Source organism: Leptinotarsa decemlineata, unplaced genomic scaffold, assembly GCF_025532065.1.
Source record: "Leptinotarsa decemlineata unplaced genomic scaffold, Ldec_3_MD MMD2_tig00001719_RagTag_RagTag, whole genome shotgun sequence".
Classification (NCBI taxonomy): domain Eukaryota; kingdom Metazoa; phylum Arthropoda; class Insecta; order Coleoptera; family Chrysomelidae; genus Leptinotarsa; species Leptinotarsa decemlineata.
The window spans coordinates 873,287-900,502 of record NW_027412569.1 but is presented as its reverse complement, the minus strand read 5'-3'; the positions used below and the strand labels follow the sequence as shown (position 1 = coordinate 900,502).

Sequence of the window (27,216 nt, the reverse complement as noted above, 5' to 3'; positions counted from 1 at the left end):
GATAAACCATTATCTGAATTGAATGGCCCAAAATGGATATGTCGACCTTACTGGCTATTTGAATGATTTGAATTTGAAACTTCAAAAACAAGGGCAGTTAGTTAATGATTTGTACAGCCATTTGAAAGCGTTTCAGAATAAAATTCGCTTGTGGGAGGCATAGATGCTATCTGAAAACAGTTACCATTTCACCATGCTCTCTGCGTGTGAGAATATTGCTTATGCTCAATATGCTGAACAGATTTAGCGATTTCAGAAACATGAAAGACTGATTCAAGAAAACTCAGTCCTAAAATCTAAATTTGAAGACGTGGAGTTGTGTGATTTCTATAAAAAACACCTCGAAGAAGACCATTTTTCGCAGCTTGAAAAAATCGCAAGAAAATTGATTTGTGCGTTTGACAGTACTTATAAATGCGAACAGTTCTTTTCACTGATGAAAGTTAATGAATCGTTAATGAATCGAAATATCGTACAAGGCTGACTGACGATAATTTGGAAAATTCTTTACGTCTTTGTATCAGTGGAATTAATCCAAACATCGATGGATTAGTTTCCCAAGTTCAAGCTCAAGTGTCTCAATGATTTCGGTATCGCTATTTAACTTTCGTAGTTTGAAACAATTCCATATTTAACGATTTAATTATAATGTTATTATTTCATTTTGTTATTTTAATAAATTGATATTATAATAATATTGTCGTATTATTTCACGTCTGATATCTATCGCAAACAATTATGAGCACTATAACACTACTTTAAAATGTACTACTTCAAAACGCGACTCGCGAACGTATTTGCACACTAAAAAGAACACTCACAACCTGTCAAAGGTTGCCCATCCCTGATTTAGACGGTAGCCTGGTAAGTTGACGTGGTTGGTTTGCTCTAGTAAGAATTGTATTGTAACCCAATAGAAAAATAAACGTTTTTTTTCCTTTGGCCTTTGCTTTTGGTCTACTCACTCAATTGATCGCTGTGTGAAACAGTGGTTCAAACCGCAAGGCCGGACGATCTATTTCCATTTCCTATTGTCCAACCCGTGTTAGGAATCACACGATAAAAAGTAACACATCGTCGAAAAAACAGATCTCAACAGAATTTTTTTCCCAGAAGACCTAACACAAAAGTAATTGAATGTCAATGTATTTTTTGTTTGTTCCAAGGGAATTCGATTAGTAAAGGTGTTCAATCAACTTTAACAAATTGAAATTACATCGATCAGATGTTATTGTAAAATCAATTGAAAGTTTTGAGAAATACGCTATCAAATATGTTCTTTTTGAACTTATAATGAGAGGTATTTATAATATCTGAGGGTAATGCATTTATAAGATAATGAACGTTTAAATAAGCTTCAATTGTGTCGAGGGATATGGATTGGACTTTTCTGTCCAATGTTTAAAGTGAATTTGCGACCGAAATGACATTTTATTATATAGATATTCAGGCCTCCTTTTTATCAAAATTTTGTGAAAGGTAGCACTATGAAGAAGTATTCTTTTCTTTATATTCAGCCAGCCGAGTTGAGTTTACCCGATACATAGGAATATCTTCTCAAATCTATGTTGAAGTGATGTTCTGTTGAACTTTCACCTTTTATAAAATACCGAAGGTCTGACATTCACGGATCCTTAGACGAATCCACTTTCAAATTCCTTACAACTCCCTTGTGAGCTTTTACCAGTGGCAGCTCTAGGGGGAGAGGTACGGGGGCACGTACACCCCTTGAGAGGATTGAAAGTACACTAGATATAGTTTAGTGAAATAAATGTTATAATTGGGAAAAAAAGTCAGGCCGATATAGATCAATGTAACCTAATATATAAATAAAGCCTAACTGTTTTTATACGTTAGAATTAATTAAATTCATAATTTGACTTAAACCGCATTATCACAACTTTCGTATGAATCACGAGGGTGGAGCAAACAGTGTTGTAGCCAGCATACATGCAGCAGAAAAAAGACAATCGAAGAAAACCGTAAAGGAAGCTTATTCCAATTATTAAAACGGTCATTTTACGTGGTGCCCAAAACATACCCTTGAGGAGGCACAGAGACGATGGAATTATTGAGACAAATGGGAGTTGTTTCGGCGAAAGAAATTTCAGAACACTGCTAAAATTCAGAATTTTGACGCCGGTGATGAAGTTCCAGCCTCACATATAAAAATTGTGGAAGAAAAGCCAGTTACATGAGCAAAACCACGCAGAATAAAATTATAGAAAGCTGTGGCAAAGTTATCACTGACAAGATTGTAAACGAAATAGAAGAGTCTAAGTTTTTCACAATAATGGCAGATGAAACCACAGATTTGTCTGTTAAAGAACGACTTACAATTTGCCTAAGGTATTTTAACAACAAAGAATACAAGATTGAAGAAGATTTCATCAAGTTTGTGGATGTGGTGGATCTCAGTGGTGAAAATTTTACAAGATCTTGGTAAGATTGGCCTTGATTTGGCTAATTGCCGAGGACAAGCTTTTGATGGTGCCTTCAATATGAGTGGAGTATTTGAGGGTGTGCAAGTTTGTTTTGTTGCTAGCATCAGAAATGCCATGGGAGTTATATATCCCCTGGAAATTTTTATCCGTGACCCATGCCAGATTTAGAGCTTTGGAAGAAGAGATGTAGGAAAATCATGACCTCAAACCAGGAAAACATGGCTCAAAAAAATTATGGGAAACAAGATGGATAGAAAGACACGAAGCCGTGTTGACGTTCATTAATACGCTCCTGCACTCCCTACTGTCCTCGAAGTCATTGCTATATAGTTCATGGGAAGGTATAGGAAGTAATGCATTTGCTTTCCTGCACTCTATTTTGTCGTCGGCATTTTAAATCAGTGTAGTAGTGTTGGCTGAGGTACTTAGAGTAACTTTACCCTCAGCTCGCAAACTCCAAGCAGAATACATGGATGTGCTACGAGCTTCGCAGCTTGTAGAAGCTAGATTACAAAGCATACAGGAAAAACAAGACAAAAGCTCTGATACCCTTAAGGAGCTTTATAACCAGGCAGCTGATTTGGCGAAAGAGACTGTCCGAGAATAATTTTATTGACTTGTGTATGAGGTTGGATTCTTCCAATTTTTCCACACGCAATTCAATAGCATAAATTTCCGCTTGAAATACAGTCGCATAGGTTCCTAGGCAGGTGGATATATCTGTCCAGGGTCTGCGACTAAAAACACCTGCACCAGAACCGGAAGGTGTTTTTGATCCATCTGTGAACCAACAACTATCTGCTCTTAATATTTCCTTCTCCCGCAGGATCTAGTTTTCTCTACTCAGGAATAGTACTCAATGAGGCAGTTCGTAGTTGACAGTTGGAGGCATAAAGTCAGAGGTCATTTCTGGAATGCTGTGACTTCCAATGTCAACCAACAGTCTGTTGCACTCTGCATTGAATTGATTTGTGTAATTGGCAATGTGCACAAGTCTGTATGCAGTCCATCTAGCCTCTCTTTCCAGAAAAATGTGGGGAGGAGGTAGATCTAGAAGGATCTCCATGGCCGCTGACGGTGTGGTACTGATAGCATTACTGATAGCCAGACAAGAATGTCTCTGTGAGCCAGAGAGCTTCGCTTGGACCGTTTTCTGTAAAGCTTTCGGCCACCAAGCAATTGCATCATAAGTGATTTGTTTGGGACCTAAACCCCAAGTTTTACCACAAATCCTTCGACATGTCCATAGAGAGTCTGACTTTGGATTGTAAACTGCCCCCTCTCCAAATGATGTTCTGGATCCGACATTGGCTAGTACCACCATCAAAGTTGCTCAGTTCATCTCTACCTGCCTCAAGAAGTATTTTGAAGCGTTAACTCAGCTTGGAGACATAAATAAATGACTTCGGTTCTTTTACCTGCTTTAGTGTTTATTTCAAACCGAGTGTTTCTCTTGAAATACTCCGGAACATCTTACATGCTACTATCTGTAACTACAGATAGTAGTATGCAATTGTGCATCTGTGCAAGATTAGGAGTGTGCTTTCAAGGAAAAACAAACATTACCTAAAAATCGTGCCAAACCGACGTAAAGTCTATGGTTTTAATATGGATTCCAGCAAGGTGAGACCCAGAATCAGAATGTCTACTTCAATGTTAGCTGTTTGGTGAATCCCCAAGAAATTAACTGCTGCTTCCACCATTATAAGTGATCCAGCAGCTATGGATCATGTAGAAATTGGTAATGTGATTCCAAATTAGACGAGTTGTTACTCTTTCTAAAAAAATCCACTTTTTGACACAGTAATTTTGTTCTGTGTAAACCATTGATTAATTTCAGGCCAGAAACACCAATTCTACCTAACAAATATGTGGCTTTAGAAGCAGCTTTTCTGTGCCGCAGCTCTGGGATACTCCTTATCATGACTGCAAGGTACTAACTGCACCCACCAACCAGGAGACAATGTCCTGATTCTCTTAGGCAGCCTGTACTGATTCAGGTAACTCTGGAATTGGTCTACATTTCCGGTGTAGAATTCCAACATTCAGCAATGATATGTTGAAGTAAATCATGCTGGCTAAGTTTGAAATTATGATCTTCAAGTCACCCCAAAAAAAAATCTAACGGACTTGGATCGGATGACTTTGTAGGCCACTCCACTGATCTTCTTCAACCAATCCATCTTACAGGAACAAATCTCATTCAAAAAGTGACGGAAACCACGTATCCAATCTTTGTGAAATGTTAGCTCATTCTCATTGTGACACTAACGTTCCCTGCCGTGCAGCGGGAGGCATTATGAAAAAATGAAATTGATTATTTCAATGAAGATACGGAAGTGATTTTGGTTTGCGGTGATAATAACCCGTAGTCGTAGAAAAGGGCAAGGAATCAGTATATACCTAATAAACTTTTGATTTTTTGCAAAGCTCCAAATCTTCAAATAGACCTCCAATGGAATATTACTCACATAAATGGTGCTCCATCCCTGGGCATGACTTAGGACTAATGGTTCTATCCAGAAATGACACAACGTCACAAGTATTTGACCGACTCAACCCGCTTGATTCCACCAAGAACAGTATACAGGTCGTTCCTTTCATCATATGGTAACATTGTTATATTCTAAACCTAAACCGTAACAGATACGAAGACGATTAAATGGAAAAAAAGGAATTGTCAGCGGGAGCAATACAATGGGGACTCTCGCCCTTTTCGAGCTATACGGGGAAAACAAAAAATGCTGTTTTTCGTTTTTTTCGAATGGAATTATTATTTCGGAGAATATAAAAAAAAAATTAACGAAAAATATTATTGTGTTCGGAGTGTACTATGACAATGTAATAATGAATATTCGATAAAACGTTTCGTGTCAACATGGCCACCATCAATTTTTTTTTTAAATATGGACCTGTCTTTTTTATTACAGATATTGATGAAGCAATAAATTCACAATCCAAGGGTATATCACATTTGATATTTTTATAGCGTTACATTTGAAATAACCACCTTCATCAGTGACAACAATCAAACAGAAAAACAATTTATTTTATCACGAACTTTTGAGAAAAATTAAACCAATACGGAAAATCAAAGCCACATGGCAATCTACATTAAATACTCGAATTGACGACTTCTTTGTTGAATGCACATAAGTTATCGGCCCAGACAATTTCTGTGGCAATTTTCTAGCTTAATAGGTATAATACTAATACACCCATCTCTTATTTTTTGTTTTGGATGATAGAAATCTGTACTTGGTGTTGAAAAACGTTATCCTCATATCCTATATCAGAAGTACTAGGTTCAACTCAATGCACTACAAACTACATCTTTCATCAAAACGGATCAGAGGGTGCGGAAAAAGTCGGGAGTTCCACAAAGATTCATTCTGGGCCCACTGCTGTTTGGTATGTACGCATCTGTTCTTGTCACGTGTCTTGAGTAATGATCTATTCATTTGTACGCGGTTGAAGTGCTCTGCCTTGCCGTCCTTCGACCGTTGCCGCATCGCTTTTGATAATGTATGTCGCAGTAGCAGACGAAACGTTAGGAATAAATACCTGCAGACTATGGCTAATACACCCAGAAACATCGGACAATTTCTAAAGTGTAGCGTTTGTGAAAAAATGACTTTTAGAGCGTTCCAAAGATTTTTCTCAAATGTTCACACATCTTTAAAAAAACGTGTGCGTCTCGAGACGCCCGACAGAAGTGATAATTAAGTTGAACTATTCAATATTGAAATTGTCTAACCTGGCAAAATCTTAGATTTCATGAATATCAATATGATAATGTAAGAAAAGGTTGTTTAATAATGAAATATTTCATTGATTATTTTGTAAATGTACATATATTATAGCTACTATAAGCCAATTGTTACTTTTGTAGGATTGAATGTTGATACTACTTATGTACACACACAAACTTAGTAGGTATCATCATTTTTGAGCCATATTTCACATAATGAAAGGATATTACGTGCTTGCTGGTTAAATTTTCATAATATTATGTCTAACACACACTTAATACTGATCGTCTGCCCGAAGAGAGAGGAGGATCCTGCATTCCGCTGACGTAATGGAAAGGAAAGCCAGACAAACTTAGGTAACGAAGCGGTTTGCCCCCCTCCACATAAAAAGTTTCAAAAATAGAAAGTGAATTCTATCAACATAGAGCAGCTCTTAAATCTACATAAACCAAAACGCAGTGTATGCAAACCAATCCCAGTAACGAATAAAATATTCGTTAGTGTTTGCACTACTACAGTGAATGTAAATGTTAGAGCCTGCATTATTATTCAGGAAACAATTCGCGTGTGCCGGATACATTCAAAGAGTGTGGTTAATTCTAGCTTCAATTTGCTGAAATTGGTGGAACGGGTATATAAGTCGGTCGTATCGCAGGTGGCCATACAAAATCAGGGTCAGAGCGACCTGCATTCATCCTCATGCAAGCTCAATTATCAATAAGTATCTACAGTGTGGGTAGCAGTGAAAAGGAAGACATATGTAAATAATCGAATTAAACACGTTTCATATGTAATGGAACTGGCTGACACTTAATGAAAATCGGTTGTAACGCATTTACTAGATAATGCTTCTTCAGACATGTTCAGGACCAACTCGATTTTCTATATAGTAATTATAGAGCGAAAATTACTTTTTGAATGAATATTTGCCATTTCTTGGAACAAACGCATCATATTATGCATATACCTACTCAAAACTAAACTATCTGTGCCTCATATTATCACAATTAAAATCTACCCTAATTATCCACTTCATCATCACAATACAAAATTATTGGTGGAGAATTATACAAATCTATTTGTTCATTAAGCAATTATGAATTGTTGAATCTACAATTTCTGAGCATTTCAAACGATTGGGTTTCAAACCTTTTTCTTCCAACTGGTGGTTAATTCTTCCAACTGGTGGTTAACTGCAAAATAATGACAGTTTGATATATAATAATAATAACACTTTTAATATGTACTTTTTCTGCAAACTGCACAAATAAATGTAACTCAGGATATAACATAAAATAATAATACATGAGACAGTGCATAAATATTCATCAATACATAGTACCTATAAACAGGGGCCCAGCAAAAAGAAATACCAGGGGGGAGGGAATCCAAATTTTCCCAACCCCACCAGCAAAATTTCCCAACTTTCGAAAAAATGAAAGCCGAGGGATTAGTTACTACTATAATATATTAATTTTCTTACTTAGCTATCCAAAGATTGACTGAATGCTTATGCCCGTTAGGTTATGCACAAACAAAAATAAATTTTGGTATTTATAAAAATAATAATGGAAATTATTCTACTTTGGACCAAGGTTCTTGGTCTTCCCCCATTTCCACCATGTAAAGAAATATTCAATATAAATGAAAAGAAACAACACTCAAATAATATTGTGCTTAATTATCGTTTTCTACTATTAGTTTTTCTTTTCTCACGGCCCGAAATTTCCCAACTTTTCCAAGTCGAAAAAACAGCGAAAAGTTGGGAATTTTGTAAAATTGTCACTTCAAAATTTGTAGACTGTTCTCTTACTTGGGAGAAATTAAACTTTTTTGAAGTTTTCAAACAACTCAGAATTTCAAAGTATGGGATTTCCAAGTTATGCATGTTGGGAAATCCCACCTTCTCCCGGTTCTTTACCGTTTGTTATTACCTCTCTCTTCCTTTTCTCTCATTTTTATTTTTTTAATTCTCATGAATGTTTTTACTATTATTTTTTTCTATCTTCACAGCCCAAAATTTCCCAACTATTTCCAACTTTTTCCCAAATCGAAAAAGCAGGGGGGAGGATCCCCCTATCCTCCCCTTGGCGACGGCCCTGCCTATAAAACAAAGTCAATTCCCGTGGTCTGTATGCTGGTCTGTATGCTTGGATCATAGTAAAAATTAACCAGTAAGTCCACTCCCACTACTTTCATTCATAAATTCACAAAGTTCTCGGTGACCTCGAAATGACGTGTGGAGCCAATTTCGTTTTTTAACCATAGGCGTGCGCTCATATATAAACGAAATTTAAGGTAATTATAGATTTTGTGTTAATCACTTATAACCAACTACAAAAACTAAAAATAATAATAACAACAGCGATAAACTAAACACAACATCAATTTCCGACCGTTTATTATAACTAATCCGATGTCCGTTGAACCGTCAAATCCTTCGATACTACAGCACTGAACGCGTTGGAAAAAATGCTGTTTTTCGTTTTTTTCGAATGGAATTATTATTTCGGAGAATATAAAAAAAAAATTAACGAAAAATATTATTGTGTTCGGAGTGTACTATGACAATGTAATAATGAATATTCGATAAAACGTTTCGTGTCAACATGGCCACCATCAATTTTTTTTTTAAATATGGACCTGTCTTTTTTATTACAGATATTGATGAAGCAATAAATTCACAATCCAAGGGTATATCACATTTGATATTTTTATAGCGTTACATTTGAAATAACCACCTTCATCAGTGACAACAATCAAACAGAAAAACAATTTATTTTATCACGAACTTTTGAGAAAAATTAAACCAATACGGAAAATCAAAGCCACATGGCAATCTACATTAAATACTCGAATTGACGACTTCTTTGTTGAATGCACATAAGTTATCGGCCCAGACAATTTCTGTGGCAATTTTCTAGCTTAATAGGTATAATACTAATACACCCATCTCTTATTTTTTGTTTTGGATGATAGAAATCTGTACTTGGTGTTGAAAAACGTTATCCTCATATCCTATATCAGAAGTACTAGGTTCAACTCAATGCACTACAAACTACATCTTTCATCAAAACGGATCAGAGGGTGCGGAAAAAGTCGGGAGTTCCACAAAGATTCATTCTGGGCCCACTGCTGTTTGGTATGTACGCATCTGTTCTTGTCACGTGTCTTGAGTAATGATCTATTCATTTGTACGCGGTTGAAGTGCTCTGCCTTGCCGTCCTTCGACCGTTGCCGCATCGCTTTTGATAATGTATGTCGCAGTAGCAGACGAAACGTTAGGAATAAATACCTGCAGACTATGGCTAATACACCCAGAAACATCGGACAATTTCTAAAGTGTAGCGTTTGTGAAAAAATGACTTTTAGAGCGTTCCAAAGATTTTTCTCAAATGTTCACACATCTTTAAAAAAACGTGTGCGTCTCGAGACGCCCGACAGAAGTGATAATTAAGTTGAACTATTCAATATTGAAATTGTCTAACCTGGCAAAATCTTAGATTTCATGAATATCAATATGATAATGTAAGAAAAGGTTGTTTAATAATGAAATATTTCATTGATTATTTTGTAAATGTACATATATTATAGCTACTATAAGCCAATTGTTACTTTTGTAGGATTGAATGTTGATACTACTTATGTACACACACAAACTTAGTAGGTATCATCATTTTTGAGCCATATTTCACATAATGAAAGGATATTACGTGCTTGCTGGTTAAATTTTCATAATATTATGTCTAACACACACTTAATACTGATCGTCTGCCCGAAGAGAGAGGAGGATCCTGCATTCCGCTGACGTAATGGAAAGGAAAGCCAGACAAACTTAGGTAACGAAGCGGTTTGCCCCCCTCCACATAAAAAGTTTCAAAAATAGAAAGTGAATTCTATCAACATAGAGCAGCTCTTAAATCTACATAAACCAAAACGCAGTGTATGCAAACCAATCCCAGTAACGAATAAAATATTCGTTAGTGTTTGCACTACTACAGTGAATGTAAATGTTAGAGCCTGCATTATTATTCAGGAAACAATTCGCGTGTGCCGGATACATTCAAAGAGTGTGGTTAATTCTAGCTTCAATTTGCTGAAATTGGTGGAACGGGTATATAAGTCGGTCGTATCGCAGGTGGCCATACAAAATCAGGGTCAGAGCGACCTGCATTCATCCTCATGCAAGCTCAATTATCAATAAGTATCTACAGTGTGGGTAGCAGTGAAAAGGAAGACATATGTAAATAATCGAATTAAACACGTTTCATATGTAATGGAACTGGCTGACACTTAATGAAAATCGGTTGTAACGCATTTACTAGATAATGCTTCTTCAGACATGTTCAGGACCAACTCGATTTTCTATATAGTAATTATAGAGCGAAAATTACTTTTTGAATGAATATTTGCCATTTCTTGGAACAAACGCATCATATTATGCATATACCTACTCAAAACTAAACTATCTGTGCCTCATATTATCACAATTAAAATCTACCCTAATTATCCACTTCATCATCACAATACAAAATTATTGGTGGAGAATTATACAAATCTATTTGTTCATTAAGCAATTATGAATTGTTGAATCTACAATTTCTGAGCATTTCAAACGATTGGGTTTCAAACCTTTTTCTTCCAACTGGTGGTTAATTCTTCCAACTGGTGGTTAACTGCAAAATAATGACAGTTTGATATATAATAATAATAACACTTTTAATATGTACTTTTTCTGCAAACTGCACAAATAAATGTAACTCAGGATATAACATAAAATAATAATACATGAGACAGTGCATAAATATTCATCAATACATAGTACCTATAAACAGGGGCCCAGCAAAAAGAAATACCAGGGGGGAGGGAATCCAAATTTTCCCAACCCCACCAGCAAAATTTCCCAACTTTCGAAAAAATGAAAGCCGAGGGATTAGTTACTACTATAATATATTAATTTTCTTACTTAGCTATCCAAAGATTGACTGAATGCTTATGCCCGTTAGGTTATGCACAAACAAAAATAAATTTTGGTATTTATAAAAATAATAATGGAAATTATTCTACTTTGGACCAAGGTTCTTGGTCTTCCCCCATTTCCACCATGTAAAAAAATATTCAATATAAATGAAAAGAAACAACACTCAAATAATATTGTGCTTAATTATCGTTTTCTACTATTAGTTTTTCTTTTCTCACGGCCCGAAATTTCCCAACTTTTCCAAGTCGAAAAAACAGCGAAAAGTTGGGAATTTTGTAAAATTGTCACTTCAAAATTTGTAGACTGTTCTCTTACTTGGGAGAAATTAAACTTTTTTGAAGTTTTCAAACAACTCAGAATTTCAAAGTATGGGATTTCCAAGTTATGCATGTTGGGAAATCCCACCTTCTCCCGGTTCTTTACCGTTTGTTATTACCTCTCTCTTCCTTTTCTCTCATTTTTATTTTTTTAATTCTCATGAATGTTTTTACTATTATTTTTTTCTATCTTCACAGCCCAAAATTTCCCAACTATTTCCAACTTTTTCCCAAATCGAAAAAGCAGGGGGGAGGATCCCCCTATCCTCCCCTTGGCGACGGCCCTGCCTATAAAACAAAGTCAATTCCCGTGGTCTGTATGCTGGTCTGTATGCTTGGATCATAGTAAAAATTAACCAGTAAGTCCACTCCCACTACTTTCATTCATAAATTCACAAAGTTCTCGGTGACCTCGAAATGACGTGTGGAGCCAATTTCGTTTTTTAACCATAGGCGTGCGCTCATATATAAACGAAATTTAAGGTAATTATAGATTTTGTGTTAATCACTTATAACCAACTACAAAAACTAAAAACAATAATAACAACAGCGATAAACTAAACACAACATCAATTTCCGACCGTTTATTATAACTAATCCGATGTCCGTTGAACCGTCAAATCCTTCGATACTACAGCACTGAACGCGTTGGATGCGAGTCTCATCCTAAGAGCAGTTGAAGGTCCCCGGCAACTCAGGCGGATCAAGTGGTAAGAGATCCTACTGGTTGTATTATTCTACTGTGCTTGGATCTTCAAAACTACCCAACGGATTTCGATGCCGGTTTTTCAATAGATAGAATGATTTAAGAAAAAGGTTTATTTGTATATAACATGCATAATGTGATAGAGAAACACTGATAATTTTAGAGAATTCCAATGTGATGCCGTAAATGAATACATTTTTTGTGCTTACATTGCAAACGCTGCGCTGGCTGAACCATACGAGCTAGATTAAAAAATGTACTACGATATTGCACATCTTAAGAAGGTCTACAAAAAACGCGGTGGTATATGTCTGTCTCTGATAACCCACAATATTAATTTTCATCCTCTAGAAATAATGTCTTATTTACGAAGCGGTTTCAAGCAACACAGCATTAGGCCAGTGATATACTTCGCGATTTCCGAGCGGTTTTTTCCAGCGCGGTTTCCGAGTGGAAATTGCTGGGTAAAAATCGCTACAGTGAGTACCTGATAGTGTCCGCGATTTCCGAACGATTTCCTGACAGTCCAAGGAGGGAAAATATTCCCTTGTCGTCCTCTAGTATCGTTCACGCTTTCAAGCAACTACTATGAAGTCTACTGCTGCTTCTGCGATATTTCACCATCAAATGGTGGTATCACTTTGCGCTTTGGAAGCAGAAGGCGCTCTTGCTGGAAGACGCCACCCAAGGAGGTACGACGTGCACCCGTACCACCGAAAGAGTAACCAGGAAAAAAGTTTTCTGTTTTATACAAAAAAATAAACAGAGAATATGCAGGAAAGTTTTTTATCTATTACCGAATGTCCATGAAGTCGTTTGATGAACTTGTGGCAATTGTTCGACCTTTGCTACAGAAAGATTGCACCAGAAGGGTACCTATCAGCGTTGAAGAGAGGCTTACTGTTACATTGAGGCTAGTTCAAGTTTATAAAATATTGTACTGATCACATATTTCTTCTAGGGGGAGACATGACCAACACATATCTTATGGGAAACTTGAAAATACATAAAATCAAAACATATATTTGTGTCCATACTCGCTTTTGTCCCAAAAACAAGAGTGGTTTTTTACGCTCCGAATTAAAGTTTACACGTCCATTCTCGAATCGCAATTGAAAACCGCCCGGAAATAGCCAACACTGTTCCGTTCTTTCTACTTGGTCGCCCTTGCCCTCCGATTGTCGCTCGAAATCCGACGACCGGTTGGCTGTAAAAAAACGCCGCTGTTAAAAATCGCCACACACTGTCATTTTCCATTTAAATGCAGGCGTTGGCATAAAAATAAAAAACCGCTCGGAAACCGCGCTGGAAAAAACCGCTAGGAAATCGCGAACTATGTCACCGGGCTTAATCCTTATCCAAGTATGTACCTTAAATTCAATGTGCATTCAATATAGATCAATATGGCCCTTCACAAAATGTAATTTAAATGAATATTTTCGATTTAAAATGCAGGGACATAGCGGTTGGGGCGGTAACGGAGAAATAACGGCAGTATATTTCTTTGAAATGTTTGGGGATTATAAGTATTGTTTGTCGCCGAATGTTCACATTGTGTACGTCAGTTCTGTGTAAATCAGTACGTCAGTTTTTGTGTGTGAATAGGGAGGTGTACCCGACGTGGATACATTGCAGAACATGCAAGCCATATTATGTCGTCCTCTGTTGTACATAGTAGTGAGCCGTTTGAGTTGTTCAAGTTTTCCTGTAACTGATATGCGTTCAAATTCACGAATTCCACAGATAAGTCGAATACATGATGATTGCATTTTCTGGATACGATGTATTTCTGAGCAATTTGACCAAGGGCTATACACTGCATCAAAGTGGTTTCCTCCTTAAATTTGTGGCAAACAATCTCTCCTGTCAATCTCTCAATCTCTTCTATCAAATGTACGTTAAGAAAAACGAAAAAAGCATCGAAACAACTTCACAATGGTATAGTTATCCCAGGAAAAAAGTGAATTATCAAGGCTCAAACAACATGAAACTAGTTTATATGAAAAAATCCTCCATATGTTGGATCAGTCTTTCAATTGTCTACCTTCTTGTGTCAAAATACAGACAAACTTCAAACTTAGAAAAAAACCAAAACCATTTTCAGTTCATAACAGTTTTTATTTAGTCTCAGAATACATATTCACAAAAAAAGTGTTCCGGATCCGTTTAGTTATGTGTAATATGTACTTACGTGTGATACAAATATAAGAATATATATAGATACAAAAATATGTTATGTTTTGAGTATATTTTAATGTTGTATATGTATTGTGTTTGTCCCCTTAGACTTTCATAGCTTTTTAACTGGCAATTCTTATATAACTTTTGTTATTATCTATGGTTAATAAATAATTTGATTTTTTTATTTAATGTCAATTGATCTGTAGAATGAACCTAATTAAAACACGTTTTCTATGCCAAAATACATATGATTGAAGTTTTAATAATATCATGGTTGTTAGCGAAACGCGCGTGGGTAGACATTGCTTTTTTTAAATTGAAAGGAGTATATTTTGAGGAGAGATTGATTTTTGGCAAAGAAAGGATTTGTTTTTTCTACTTCTCCATCTACATACAAAAAAATGTGGTATTCTCTCAAAGAAATAAACTCTTTAGAGAGATAGGTAGATCAAGCAACTGAGTTTCGGTCACTACACCATTTTCAAAACAAACTAGTTTTAAAAACTAACTAGACAACAAATATAGAACTATCGTGGAAAATAGACAAAAGTGTGTTTTTATAGTTTTTATAGTGTATCATCAGTGAACATGAATTTCCACAAAATAAACAAGTCCTCAATCAAAGTAGATCAAGCAACTTTCAGACACAAAACTGAAAGAAAAATCCCACTCGAAACAAGTAATGTCACATAAACTTTGAATTACAGGAAACAAAAAATGCTTTCGAAACAACTGTTTTTATATTAACATTGAACTCTTTTTCCTATTCAGATTGTATACCAAACATTCGTTATGGAATTAAGTCAGATATCATTCACAGGATTGGTACACAATGCAGGGTGTTTCCTAACTATGATACGAAACTTCAGAGGGTGATTCGTTAGATCGTTTAAAAAAAAAAGTTCTCTTGAACATATGTCCGGAGTTGCTTCGTTTCTGAGATACAGGGCAATGCAGTTAAAAAAAATAGGAAAAACGTTTGTGAAATTATTCATGATGGAATCACTGCTAACTGACAACTCTGACTTTCAGTGATATGACAACACTACCACTGTAAGCTGATCTTCAACGCAGGTGTTCAGGATATGCAAAATGACTTCAATTTTTTTTCTTGAAACCGAAGCTAGATATGAAGTTGATTAATCTGAAAAAATTAAAATCTATAACAACAAGTCAGTGGCGTACTTTTTTCCCAATATTGTTAGCTCTGGTGCTTACTGAGACCCCACTAGAACTAATAATTTCAATCTAGTTAGGGTAAAATAAGCGCCTCATTACTTCAAATAACTGTAGCAAATTTCAACCAAATCGGTGTAAGGATATTCAAAATATGTTATAAATACCGTTTTTTTCAAACGTCAATGCCCTGTAGCTCAGAAACGAATCAGCTCCGGACATATGTTCATGGAAGCTTTCTTTCTTGAAACGACCTAACGAATCAAGGTTTCATACCTTTGTTAGAAAACACTATGTATAGAACATGAAAGAGGTAAAATTACATTGAACACTGTCATCCTCAATGGCGAATATCCAATATTGCGGAATAAGACATTTGCAACGAACGAAGGTCATTTTTTTGTGGAGAAAAATCAGTTTTTTATCGACTTTTCTAAATATTTTTACGTTCCACAATCTGAAAAATATAAAAATGATAATAGAGAACTTTATACAAGTGTAGAAGGGCAAACTTTTCAGTTTACCTCGATAAGTTACTGCGTAAAAAAATTGTTAAGAAATGATACAATACTTATCTTAACGTTTCGGAGGCCAAAATCTGACTCCGTCTTCAGAAATGGACAAAAAAAATTCTAATATATTAGATTATTTATTTCTTTACTTCTTCGACAGATGTCAAAGGAGTTTTGAAATATGAAGTTCTCCATTATAATTTTTATATTTTTCAGATTGTGGAAGGTAACAAATATCTAAAAAAATTCGATAAAAAAGACATTTGCCTTATTGCCATTTGTACAATCTACACATCTTTGTGAAGAGTTCATTCTAGAATTAATTGTTTTCTAATTAGAAAATTCCCACATTGTATAAAGATGGAGAAGTAGAAAGTCAAAACCTGTCTTTCTTTCGAGACAACAATAACACTATATACAGACATGAAACAAACGAATGGCTTCATTTTTGATACTGATAAAGTGGTGTCTGTCTTTATCAGTGACAGAAAAAAATTAGAATTAAAAGGGAATTTTTTAGGTGTGTTACTGATTACATCGAAATTTGCCGTATTTAGACCATCGACATCCTTTCTAGTGTTAACACTATCGTGTTTGAGAATACATATAATTCCGCTCAAAAGTCTTTTGGATAAATATGTTGAACATCCAGAATAGTCGGATGTTCAAAGTCGAAAATGTGTCCATGTTCTCTTTCATGTTCAACAACGGCTGTGGCGTTTTTGATATTCAGTTTCCTGGAGTCTAGCATGTGTTCAGAAACTCGCGTTTCGAAATATCGTCCGGTTTGACCAACATAGCATTTGGGACAGCTTCCACAGTTCAATTTGAACTTTTCAACTGTATTTTCATTTGAAAAAGTCGCTGTGATGAAAAGGTCTTTTTTATGTCAAAACTATTTTCCAGGCTCGTTTGCAGTAGCGTTGAGGTTTTAATGTCTGACATTTCGTTAACAATTACGGTAGATTTTCGATAATATGTGACACACTAACCTCCGGCCGTGAAAGTATAAAATTTCTGATCAACCACCTTTACGGGAAGAATACATTTGCCTTTGATATTTTTTACCAAATGTTTGAAATACCTGCAGACTTACTTACTCGTTTAATTACTGTATATGCGAAGAGAGAACCGGCTATATAAATAATAGATATTTTTCATAACAACAAAGAAAGTATGTCAATTTCGAAATAACGACATGGGCCAAAACCAAAATCACTATTAGGCAAAAAGTGGCAGCCAAATTCACTGTCAAAAATCTTCTTCTAAAAAATACTTTCACCCCTGCAAATATCAGTCACAGAACTGCCCAAAAACTATATAGAGGAGTCAAAGAAATCATATTGAGAATATCAACAAAACACTGCTAAGTCATTGAAGCTCTAATATATCGAATGTGAGCAACAGAATCCTTCAATTCATTCACGAAGTTTCATTCACAATTTCCAAAATTTGTTGTTGACATCAATATCAAGACAGAGTAGTGGAAGCACATCAAAAGAAGACTCACCTTGTATTGCTGGTGCTGGAAAATCAATGGTGACCTCTCATATCTTCCTCGCGGAATTAGTACTCTTCGGAACACCACTTGTCGCTAATTAAAAATGGGTCGTTATCAGAGAACTACGGCGTCTCGATAATGAGCGTCCCGACGGCTGAACAATCTGAAGGAGCGGGTCTAGACGACAGGCGTCTGTCCTGCCCACCCGCATGCGCGCAACAAGTAAAATGCAACTCCATATGCGAGGAAAACTACCCTTTTCCTACTATTGTTCTCCCTCATTCATTTTCAGATTGCGTGCGGCTTATCTCATCTAAATTGATGGTGATATCGTTCGACATGATATACTCGCATCTCTCTTTAGGAGAGTTCACTGAAAGGTTATTGAAACACGACGCCAAAGGAATTATTAATTAATCATCAACTTCTCTGAACTGGAAAGGTTTTTCATTTGTGAACAACTTTATTGATACTGGTGGAAATTCAAGAAAGAAAACTGTTTGTAAAAAGACGAAAAGAGAATGCCTAGACTGCAGTTCTCTTTGTTAGATTATTTACAATCTAAATGATGATTATACAGGATAGGTATTGAAAAAACACTTTATTGTGAGATTTTTTAATGTACAGTTCACAAAACCGCAACAAGTGTTTCGCTACACAATAGCTTCCTCAGACTCAATTCTACCTAATTTGTGTTTTATACAGGATGTTTCAAACTCGATCCTCACCATTGGGATCTCGGAAACTATGAGAGATACGAAAATGGTTGAATTGTTGCAAAGTTGGGCATTTACCTGACTAACAATATGCCGTTGAAACAGTTCTGAAATTCCGAGTATTTTCGGAGATATCTGGAAAAAAAGACATTTCGGAAAATTGTTTTTATTTTTGCTGGCTTTATTTTTCGAAAGATTGGAAAATAAATTGCACTTCCTCATTGCCCCTTTTTCCCCGCTACATAATGATGTTTTCAGATTTGCTATCCGACGTTTCGTCTTCCGGTCACCATCATCAATTTTTTTTTTATGGGCGCTACATTGGATTCTTTCTGTTTTGAATAAAATCAGAATTTATCATTTCAATGATGAAGTTATCCTTCTCAATCGAAAAATCGCAGATATCCAAAAAAAATTATTCTTATCATAATATGCTTTGACTTTGATTTTTTTGAATTTGACTTTCAATTTGTTACACTTAATGATATTTTGTTATTGTACAAGTCATTTTTGGCGAAAAATGGTTCTCACGAATGAAGAAAAAAGAGATATTATACAAATTTATTACGAATACGACAGAAACAGTGTCAGGACATCAGAAATGTATTTAAACTTGTATCCAGAAAGATGACAACCACATCGAAGTATACAGTGTGTCTCACTTCTCATGGAAACACCCCCGTATCTTCCGTAATATTCGAGGTAGAACGATGAAACTCTCTGGACTGATGAAAATGCTCAAAATGCACCTACCACCTGAATGGGGTTGGCCAAAGTGATATACATTGTCCGCCACTCGCGATGGAACGCCCTATTTTTACGGTAAAACATATTAGGGGGCAAAATAGACTCAAAATTCCTTCAGATTCGTGATCAGGACTACCAACTTAATACGATTACACTTTTTTCCTGAAAAAATTTCAGTCCTGAAAAATCCGAATTTGTCTCACTTCTTATGGAAACACCCCCGTATCTTCCGTAATATTCGAGGTGGAACGATGAAACTCTCAGGACTGATGGAAATGCTTAAAATGCACCTACCACCTGAATGTGGTTGGCCAAAGTGATATGCACTGTCCGCCACTCGCGATGGAACACCCCATTTTTACGGTAAAACATATTAGGGGGCAAAATAGGCCCAAAATTCCTTCAGATTCGTGATCAGGACTACCAACTTACTACGATTACACTTTTTTCCTGGAAAAATTTCAGTCCTGAAAAATCCGAATTTGTTTCACTTCTCATGGTTTTGACATCAAAACATGAACAAAATTGTTTAAGAGAAACTCGACTATTGTTTTCACATAAATAATTTATTTTTTATTTTGTTGTCAGGAAAGTTATTCCTTCTCAATAAGAGAGAAAATGGTAATTTTGTAAGAGGAACGGAAACATGAAATCAGTGAGGTTTTAGGATGGCTAATGTTAGTTCATATTCTCATTTTCCCATTATTTAAAAAAAAACAGGATATTTTGTGGCGAACAATGTTATGTAGTTCACAATTCTTTCGAAGTACTACTTTCAAAATCACATTTTCAAATAAAAAACTAACCAATCAATTTCAACTGATTTAACTGTTGACAATTTTATATTTTCGTGCCTTCTATGAAATTTCCCTCCAATCGAACACATTTTTCTATGCCCCTTCTGTTATTTCCTCCAACTCTTCTCAGTTCTCTAGGTGTGATTTCTCTATACGCTTGTATAATTCTTGCACGGAGATCTTCCTTATTTGTTGGCCTATCCTTATTATAAACTTTATTTTTCAAGTTTCCCCATAAATAAAAATCCAGTGGAGTTAAATCTGGGGATCGTGGTGCCATACTACGAGAGGGCTATTGGGTCCTATCGATTTCATAGGTAGATTCCTATTCAACCAAACCCTTGTTATACCACTATTGTGAACTGGTGAACCATCTAACTGCAAAAACATGCTGTGTCTCACATCCAAAGGTATTTCTTCCAACACATCGGAAAATGCATTTTCCGTTAAAACTTTGATCGAAAAAAAATGGCCTGATAATATTTTCGTTCAGGATACAACACCACACATTAACTTTCTGAGATATTTGGTCTCTACAATTTACCACCCAATTTGGATTTTGTTCATCCCAAAACCTCATGTTCTGGGAAGATACAACACCATTCGTGATAAAGACAGCCTCATCACTGTATAAGATATACTTTAAAAAAATCCTGTCATTGAGATAATTTCCCTGCATTCATAAACACAACTCCATACGGCGAATTTCATCTCCTTCGTGCAAAGTATGTAAAAATTTGGGTTTGAACGCATGCATTTTATGCCTCTTTAAACACCTCCATATTTTACTGCGGCTCATATTGAGTTGAAGCGATAAGTTTCTCAAACTAATTCTAGGATCAGCTTGATGAGCCGCCAATATCATATCATCATCAATATGATTGTTTGAAGGTGATTGACAATGTTTCGTGATGAATTTCACTAGTTCGGACTTCCATTGTCTATTATATAAAATGATTTGAAATCCCTGAAACAAGTAAAAAAGAATAATTAAAAAAGAATAGCTGAAAATAACAATTATGATGACAGTCATCACCCGAAGACGATTGTTGATACTAACAATCGAAACGTTGTGAACTAACGTGACTTGGAATCTCTACACTTTTTATTATTTTCTTTTTTCATTCCTTTAATTTTTATTCATTCAATTATTATATTTTTACTTGTAGGTTATTTCACTATCATTTCATTTCAGGTTTATTGTTGCTTAATATAATTGTTATTTTCAGCTATTCTTTTTTAATTATTCTTTTTTACTTGTTTCAGGGATTTCAAATCATTTTATATAATAGACAATGGAAGTCCGAACTAGTGAAATTCATCATCAATATGATGTTTAACAAATTTTCTGTCCTTTGTTACTAGGCCGGTGCTCACGAAAAGATTATATATTTTATGTACAGTTCCTGGGTGTACAGCTACCTCTAGCGGCTGTCTTCTATAAAATTCAGCGGCCGCTTCACGATAAGACCTCACACCAACAATTAAAACAATTTCAATTTTTCCTTGAAGTGACAGACGTGCCATGTTGAACTTTGTCAATCAAAATGAGCTGATATCAGTTAAATTGGGAACTTCAGAAATATTAAAATATGAACAGGAACTCACGAACAGAAAACAACTGGAACACAGGAACAATATCCAACACAAATACAGGAACAATAAACACAATGGAAACAAAAACACGGCAGAAACAACAGGAGCAACGGTGATTCAAAGAGCAACAATACTAGAAACAACAAATGCAATGAAAACTGGTCTGGGGGTTAATACAACAAGATCTATTAACAATATTGTCAGGTTGACAGTAAATATCAGTGAGCAACTGTTTTCCATGGTTATTTCAGGGACAATAATTCAGCAAGTAGGTAAAATAATCTAAATTCTACCTGTTCACCGAGTGCGATTTTTTCTTTTAAAATTAACAGTTGTTTCGGTGTTGTAATGAGTATGAAGATTAATTTTGTTTCGGATGGTAAAATGTTTCCCCAATATTTTGATAAAGGACCCCGCACATTTCTTATAAGAAATGGCTTGCCTTGAATTTTGCCGAAATTTTGATATGTTGTAGTTCTTGATGTGCTGATTGGAAGTGTCCATAGCCAAAGCTCAGAATTGTACAGTTTTCGAGATGTGAAACTTTGAATATAGATTTTTTCCATTTTTTGCAGTTTTTGCTCATCAATCGAGAGCTCTCACTTCTGGTTGGGATAGAATTCGGATGTTCAGCAACCAGAATTAGTTTTAGGAATAATCTTCTTCAGTTATAATAGATGCCGCCATCAATAATTTTTCATACACTGCTTCACACTATCTCGATAATCTGAGAATGTGGTGCTGTGACATTTTTCTCAGATAGGCTCAAAATGGATGATAGCATCTCACAACATCTGTATCTTTCATACCTGAGAGTACTCTCCAGATAGAATGATGGGGTTCAGGTATTGGAAGCGAACTATTTTGCGCCGTAATATGTTTTACCAAAAAATGGGGTGTTCCATCGCGAGTGGCGGACAGTGTATATCACTTTGGCCAACCCCATTCAGGTGGTAGGTGCATTCTGAGCATTTCCATCAGTCCAGAGAGTTTCATCATTCTACCTCGAATATTACGGAAGATACGGGGGTGTTTCCATAAGAAGTGAGACAAATTCGGATTTTTCAGAACTGAAATTGTTTCAGGAAAAAAGTGTATTAGTAGTAAGTTGGTAGTCCTGATCATGAATCTGAAGGAATTTTGAGCCTATTTTGCCCCCTAATATGTTTTACCGTAAAAATGGGGTGTTCCATCGCGAGTGGCGGACAGTGTATATCACTTTGGCCAACCCCATTCAGGTGGTAGGTGCATTTTGAGCATTTCCATCAGTCCAGAGAGTTTCATCGTTCACAGCGAATGCTCAAACTGCTGACCTTGTTCATGATAACACAACTGTGGACATCTTCGAATATTATTCACTGCATGATTAATTTCCCACCTCCTCAATCTCCCGAACCCTCTAGCAATGCTGTGTTGAAGGTCCTTAATATTTTATATTCCCTCTGACCATAAACTCTATTTTTCGGGGTGCCTCATAAAAATGTATCCATAACACTTAACTCTGGAGACCTTGCTGGCCACCTCACCGGCCCATTATTCCCTATCCATTTATCATCAAACCTTTCAGTCAGGTAATTAGATACTCGTCTGATAGTGTGCGGTGAAGCACCATCATGTTGAAACTAGATATTTTTATAGTTAGCCAAAGGTTGGTCATCCAAATATTCTTCGAAAATCGACATTATAAACTGATGATAGGTTTCTGCATTCATAATTCCGTGAAATGAATGAGGACCCAAAATTCTATCTTTGTAAATTTCTGCCCGCACGTTAATACTAAATCGCACTTGAGGTCGAATTTCTCGGAACTGCCTGGAGTTGTTTATGCTCCAAATGTGTTCGTTATTTTGATTGAATATCCCACAATTCGTAAAAGTGCTTTCATCTGTCCAAATTATATTTTCCAGGAAAACAGGAAACATTTTAAACCGATTTTTTTGAGATTTCTCCAAGCACTTTTATGGCAAATATTCATTTCGAAGGAAATTTAACGTGTAAATTTCCCCGAGCTCATGTTTATCTGCAATTTATTTTTATTGAAAAGGACACAATGTCTAACTTACCTCATACATACCTCATTCATCAAATTTTCTTTAGTTTCCTGGTACACTCTGTCTCCGTATTTTTTCCTCGGCTTTTTAAAAGAACCAAACTCGATGAGATTTTTGATCCAATAACTTGAACTAGTTTGATGTGGTTTGTCGTCTTTCGGTATACAAGTTCAAACACATTTCCGATGTCCTAACACTGTTTCTATCGTATTTGCAATAAATTTGTATAATATTTCTTTTTTCTTCATTCGTGAAAGACATTTTTCACCAAAAATTCAATGACTTGTACAATAACAAAATGTCATTGAGTATATCAAATTGAAAGTCAAATTTGGAAACATCAAATTCAAAGCATATTATGATAAGAATTATTTTTTTCAATATCTCCAACTTTTCGAGAAAGAATGATAACTTATGATACATCATTGAAAAGTTAAAATCTGGTTCTATTCAAAACAACGCCCAAAAAAAGTAAAGAAAAAATAAAGTTGATGATGGTGGCAGGAAGACGAAACGTCGGATAGCAAATCTGAAAACACCGTTATATAGCAGGGAAAAAGTGGCAATGTGAAAATGCAATGTTTTTTCGAATCCTTTTTTTTCCAGATATATCCGGATATATTCGGAATTTCAGAACTAGTTCAACGGCATATTGTTAGTCAGGTGAATGTGCAACTTTATCCCAATTTAACCATCTTCGTATCTCTCATAGTTTCGGAGATCCCAATGGTGAGGATCAAATATGAAACACCCTGTATAATATAACGATTTGAATCATATGACCTTGTACCTACCCAATGACTAATAATTTTACCAGAGTTTCAGGTGTAATCTAATTGAGAATTTGATAATTTTAAAAGAAAATCCCTACCTACTGACTAATGATTTAGCAGAGTATGAGTATAAACAGTTGAAAATTTGAACATTTTGAAAGAAACTACCTATGAAAACCCGTACGTCGACGAAACGTAAGAACTGCCGAAAACATCGTCGTTGTCTGTGAAAGTGTGCGGAAGAATTCGAGGCAGTGGCTTTCTCGTCTCTCACAAAAACTCGGCCTTTCGCAGAACACAACTTGGCAAATTTTGCATCGTGACTTGGGCCTGTACCCGTACAATATTCAACTAACCCAGAAACTGAAAGTAAACGACCATAGAGAACGACGTGTGTTCGCATAATGGGCTCTGGATCGGTTGGCAACTGACTGATCATTTAAGAAAAAATGATGAGACACCCTGACAAAAATACGTCATTCAAGAAAAAACATGGCAGTTTAACGGGGCTCTATCATTTTAACGTGCGATTCTTCAATGTGTACCGGGTGTCTCAAAATACGTCATTTAAAAAACATGACAGTTTAACGGAGCTCTATTGAGCTTGGGAAGATACAAATACACATGAGATTCAAGAGCGTTCAATGCATCCCGAAAAAGTTACTGTTTTGTGTGGATTTTGGGCTGGTGGCGTCATGAGACAGAAAGGGAATTCGATGCAAGATATCTCGATAACCCGATGGGACAAAAATAAAGAAACCGAATATATTACATGATTCAAATGAAGGTGACTCTGACAGAGGAATGCAGTTTTATGAGTTAATATCCGAACAATTTTTTGGAAACCGAATTGCATAAAAAGTATTTGTTTTAGTGACGAATGCACTATCATGAACGGATGAACGGAAATGTCAAATGTCACATAAACCTACATATTTATCGAGGTTACATCCAAACTCCTGAGAAAATAAATGTCTAGGCAGGAATATCGGGAAATGATATTGTTTTCATATATATAGATGAAAATCAGATTGGAGATTCATATTTGGAAATTCCTCAAAAACTCATTCACTCACGAATTAAAGAAATTGCGGCCAACAATCCAGTTGTTTTCCAACAAAATGGTACGCACCTACACTGTATTGTACAGTTCATCTCCTGATGAGACCAACTTGATTGATGAAACGCACCTTGAGGACAGTCTTGCAGTTCTGGTGGTTTACACGACGTTTGAAAGAAGTATTTCTAACAGTCAATGGAACCAAAACCAACGTTAACGGCTGTATACACACCATTTTCTTAATAATAACGCTTAACCTTTCGGAAAGCAGATTAGCGTTATAAAATCAGATATATTGAGTCGTGTCAATATCTACTTCAAGATAAGATAAGTGGTGAACTAAATCAGATGGCAGTCTGATTCAGTTCAGTAGAATGTAAGAAAGGTTGAAAAGTGCTAAACACATGCAAACATGTTTAGGAAAATTGAAATGGGAGTTTGCAATGAATATAGATATTTCTTAATCATTTCAGAAAAAATAAAACAGAAATTGCTGGGCCAACTACATTTTCATTTTTTTCTAAAAATATGGTATCACTAATACGAACATCGATATGATGCGGTCACAAAATCAAAGTATTCTTGCCATCACAGAAGGTGCCATATTCAAGAAACTCTATTGTAATATTTCCACTGAATAGTTTACAGAACCGCAACACGTGCTTCACTATACAATAGCTTTCTAAGAAGTGTATATCCTGGCTGAATTCAACATAATTGGTGCTTCATACATATGACCTTCCACTTATTCAAGGACTAATAACTTCAGCTGAGTTTAGAAAAGAAGTAATCAATAATTTAAATATTATAAAAGAAATTTCGCAAATTCATCAAACAGACGGGCAATGAACTAATTTTCGTTACAAAACAGAATTATTGAAGGGGAATTTAACCATTCAGTGCATTTTCAGAACTCTCAAATCTATTAATTTTCAAAGATTGTAATTGGTCTTCAAACTCGACAAACTATTTATATGTTATTTTATATATATATATATATATATATATATATATATATATATATATATATATATATATATATATATATATATATATATATATATATATATATATATATATATATATATATATATATATACTTGCCTTATCGGTGCCAATTTATCCCACTTTTTTCTTTCTAGTCTTGTTCTAATGTCGTAAAATCGAAGAGCTCGTGAAAGTAAATAGAACCGATTCTTCGACAGTACCATTCTGAAAAATTCTGGAGCAGTTGAATCCGTATTCTATAAATCAGCCAAACTGGTATGATTCGACTCGAGAACCCCTGCCATGTATGATATGCAAAACATGGCTCTGATTTCATCAACATCGGTATCCAAAACATTCGGAGGACGGAATTTGCAAGCTTAGTAGGGATGGCAAATTTTTATGGTTTTGTACCAACTCCCTTGCCAAAGATTTCAAATAGAGTCGTCGCGGCATATTCAAATGTACGTTGCTTGACCGAAAAATAATGAATCCATTTATACCAGCAATATTGAGCATTGAGAAATATACTGTCAAAGGCCACCTATAAGTAATCCTGACTACAGAATAAATAGATTTGAGTTGGTCCACTGTATCGACTCCAGTTTTATTTCGATTATAGTTCATAATCACCTCAGGCTTGCAAGCATCGCCTGTACTTTTATCGATACTGTCATCCTCATGAAGAGTAGACAAAAATAAGACATTTTTGTTTTTTTTTGGAACATATGACACTAGCAGACAATCTTAATCAAATCCAAACATACTGCTAGGGATGGGTCTTTGTTTACTTTCTGAAAACGAAGGGTGGAATTTGACGTTTATTCTTTCGAAGAGTTCCTACCAAAGTGAGCTTATCATTCTTGAGTAATTAATTAGCTAACGGAATTGATGTGAATTGAAGTTGTGTTCCGTCCCG

General features: G+C 35.6%; 1 protein-coding gene across 2 annotated transcripts in view; it reads right to left on the bottom strand.

The window, feature by feature from the left end:
• LOC141482662 (alpha-1B adrenergic receptor-like) overlaps positions 1 to 25,582 on the bottom strand; it is a 102,830-nt gene extending 77,248 nt beyond the window's left edge. The window contains exon 1 of one of the 2 annotated variants that reach the window (XM_074176243.1): positions 25,383 to 25,582. The gene's annotated coding sequence lies outside the window, so the exon portion shown is untranslated. Of the gene's footprint in view, positions 1 to 17,579; positions 18,308 to 25,382 lie in introns of those variants that run through there. The other variant, XM_074176242.1, reaches the window with a different exon arrangement.
• Between the last annotated feature and the right edge of the window lie 1,634 nt (positions 25,583 to 27,216).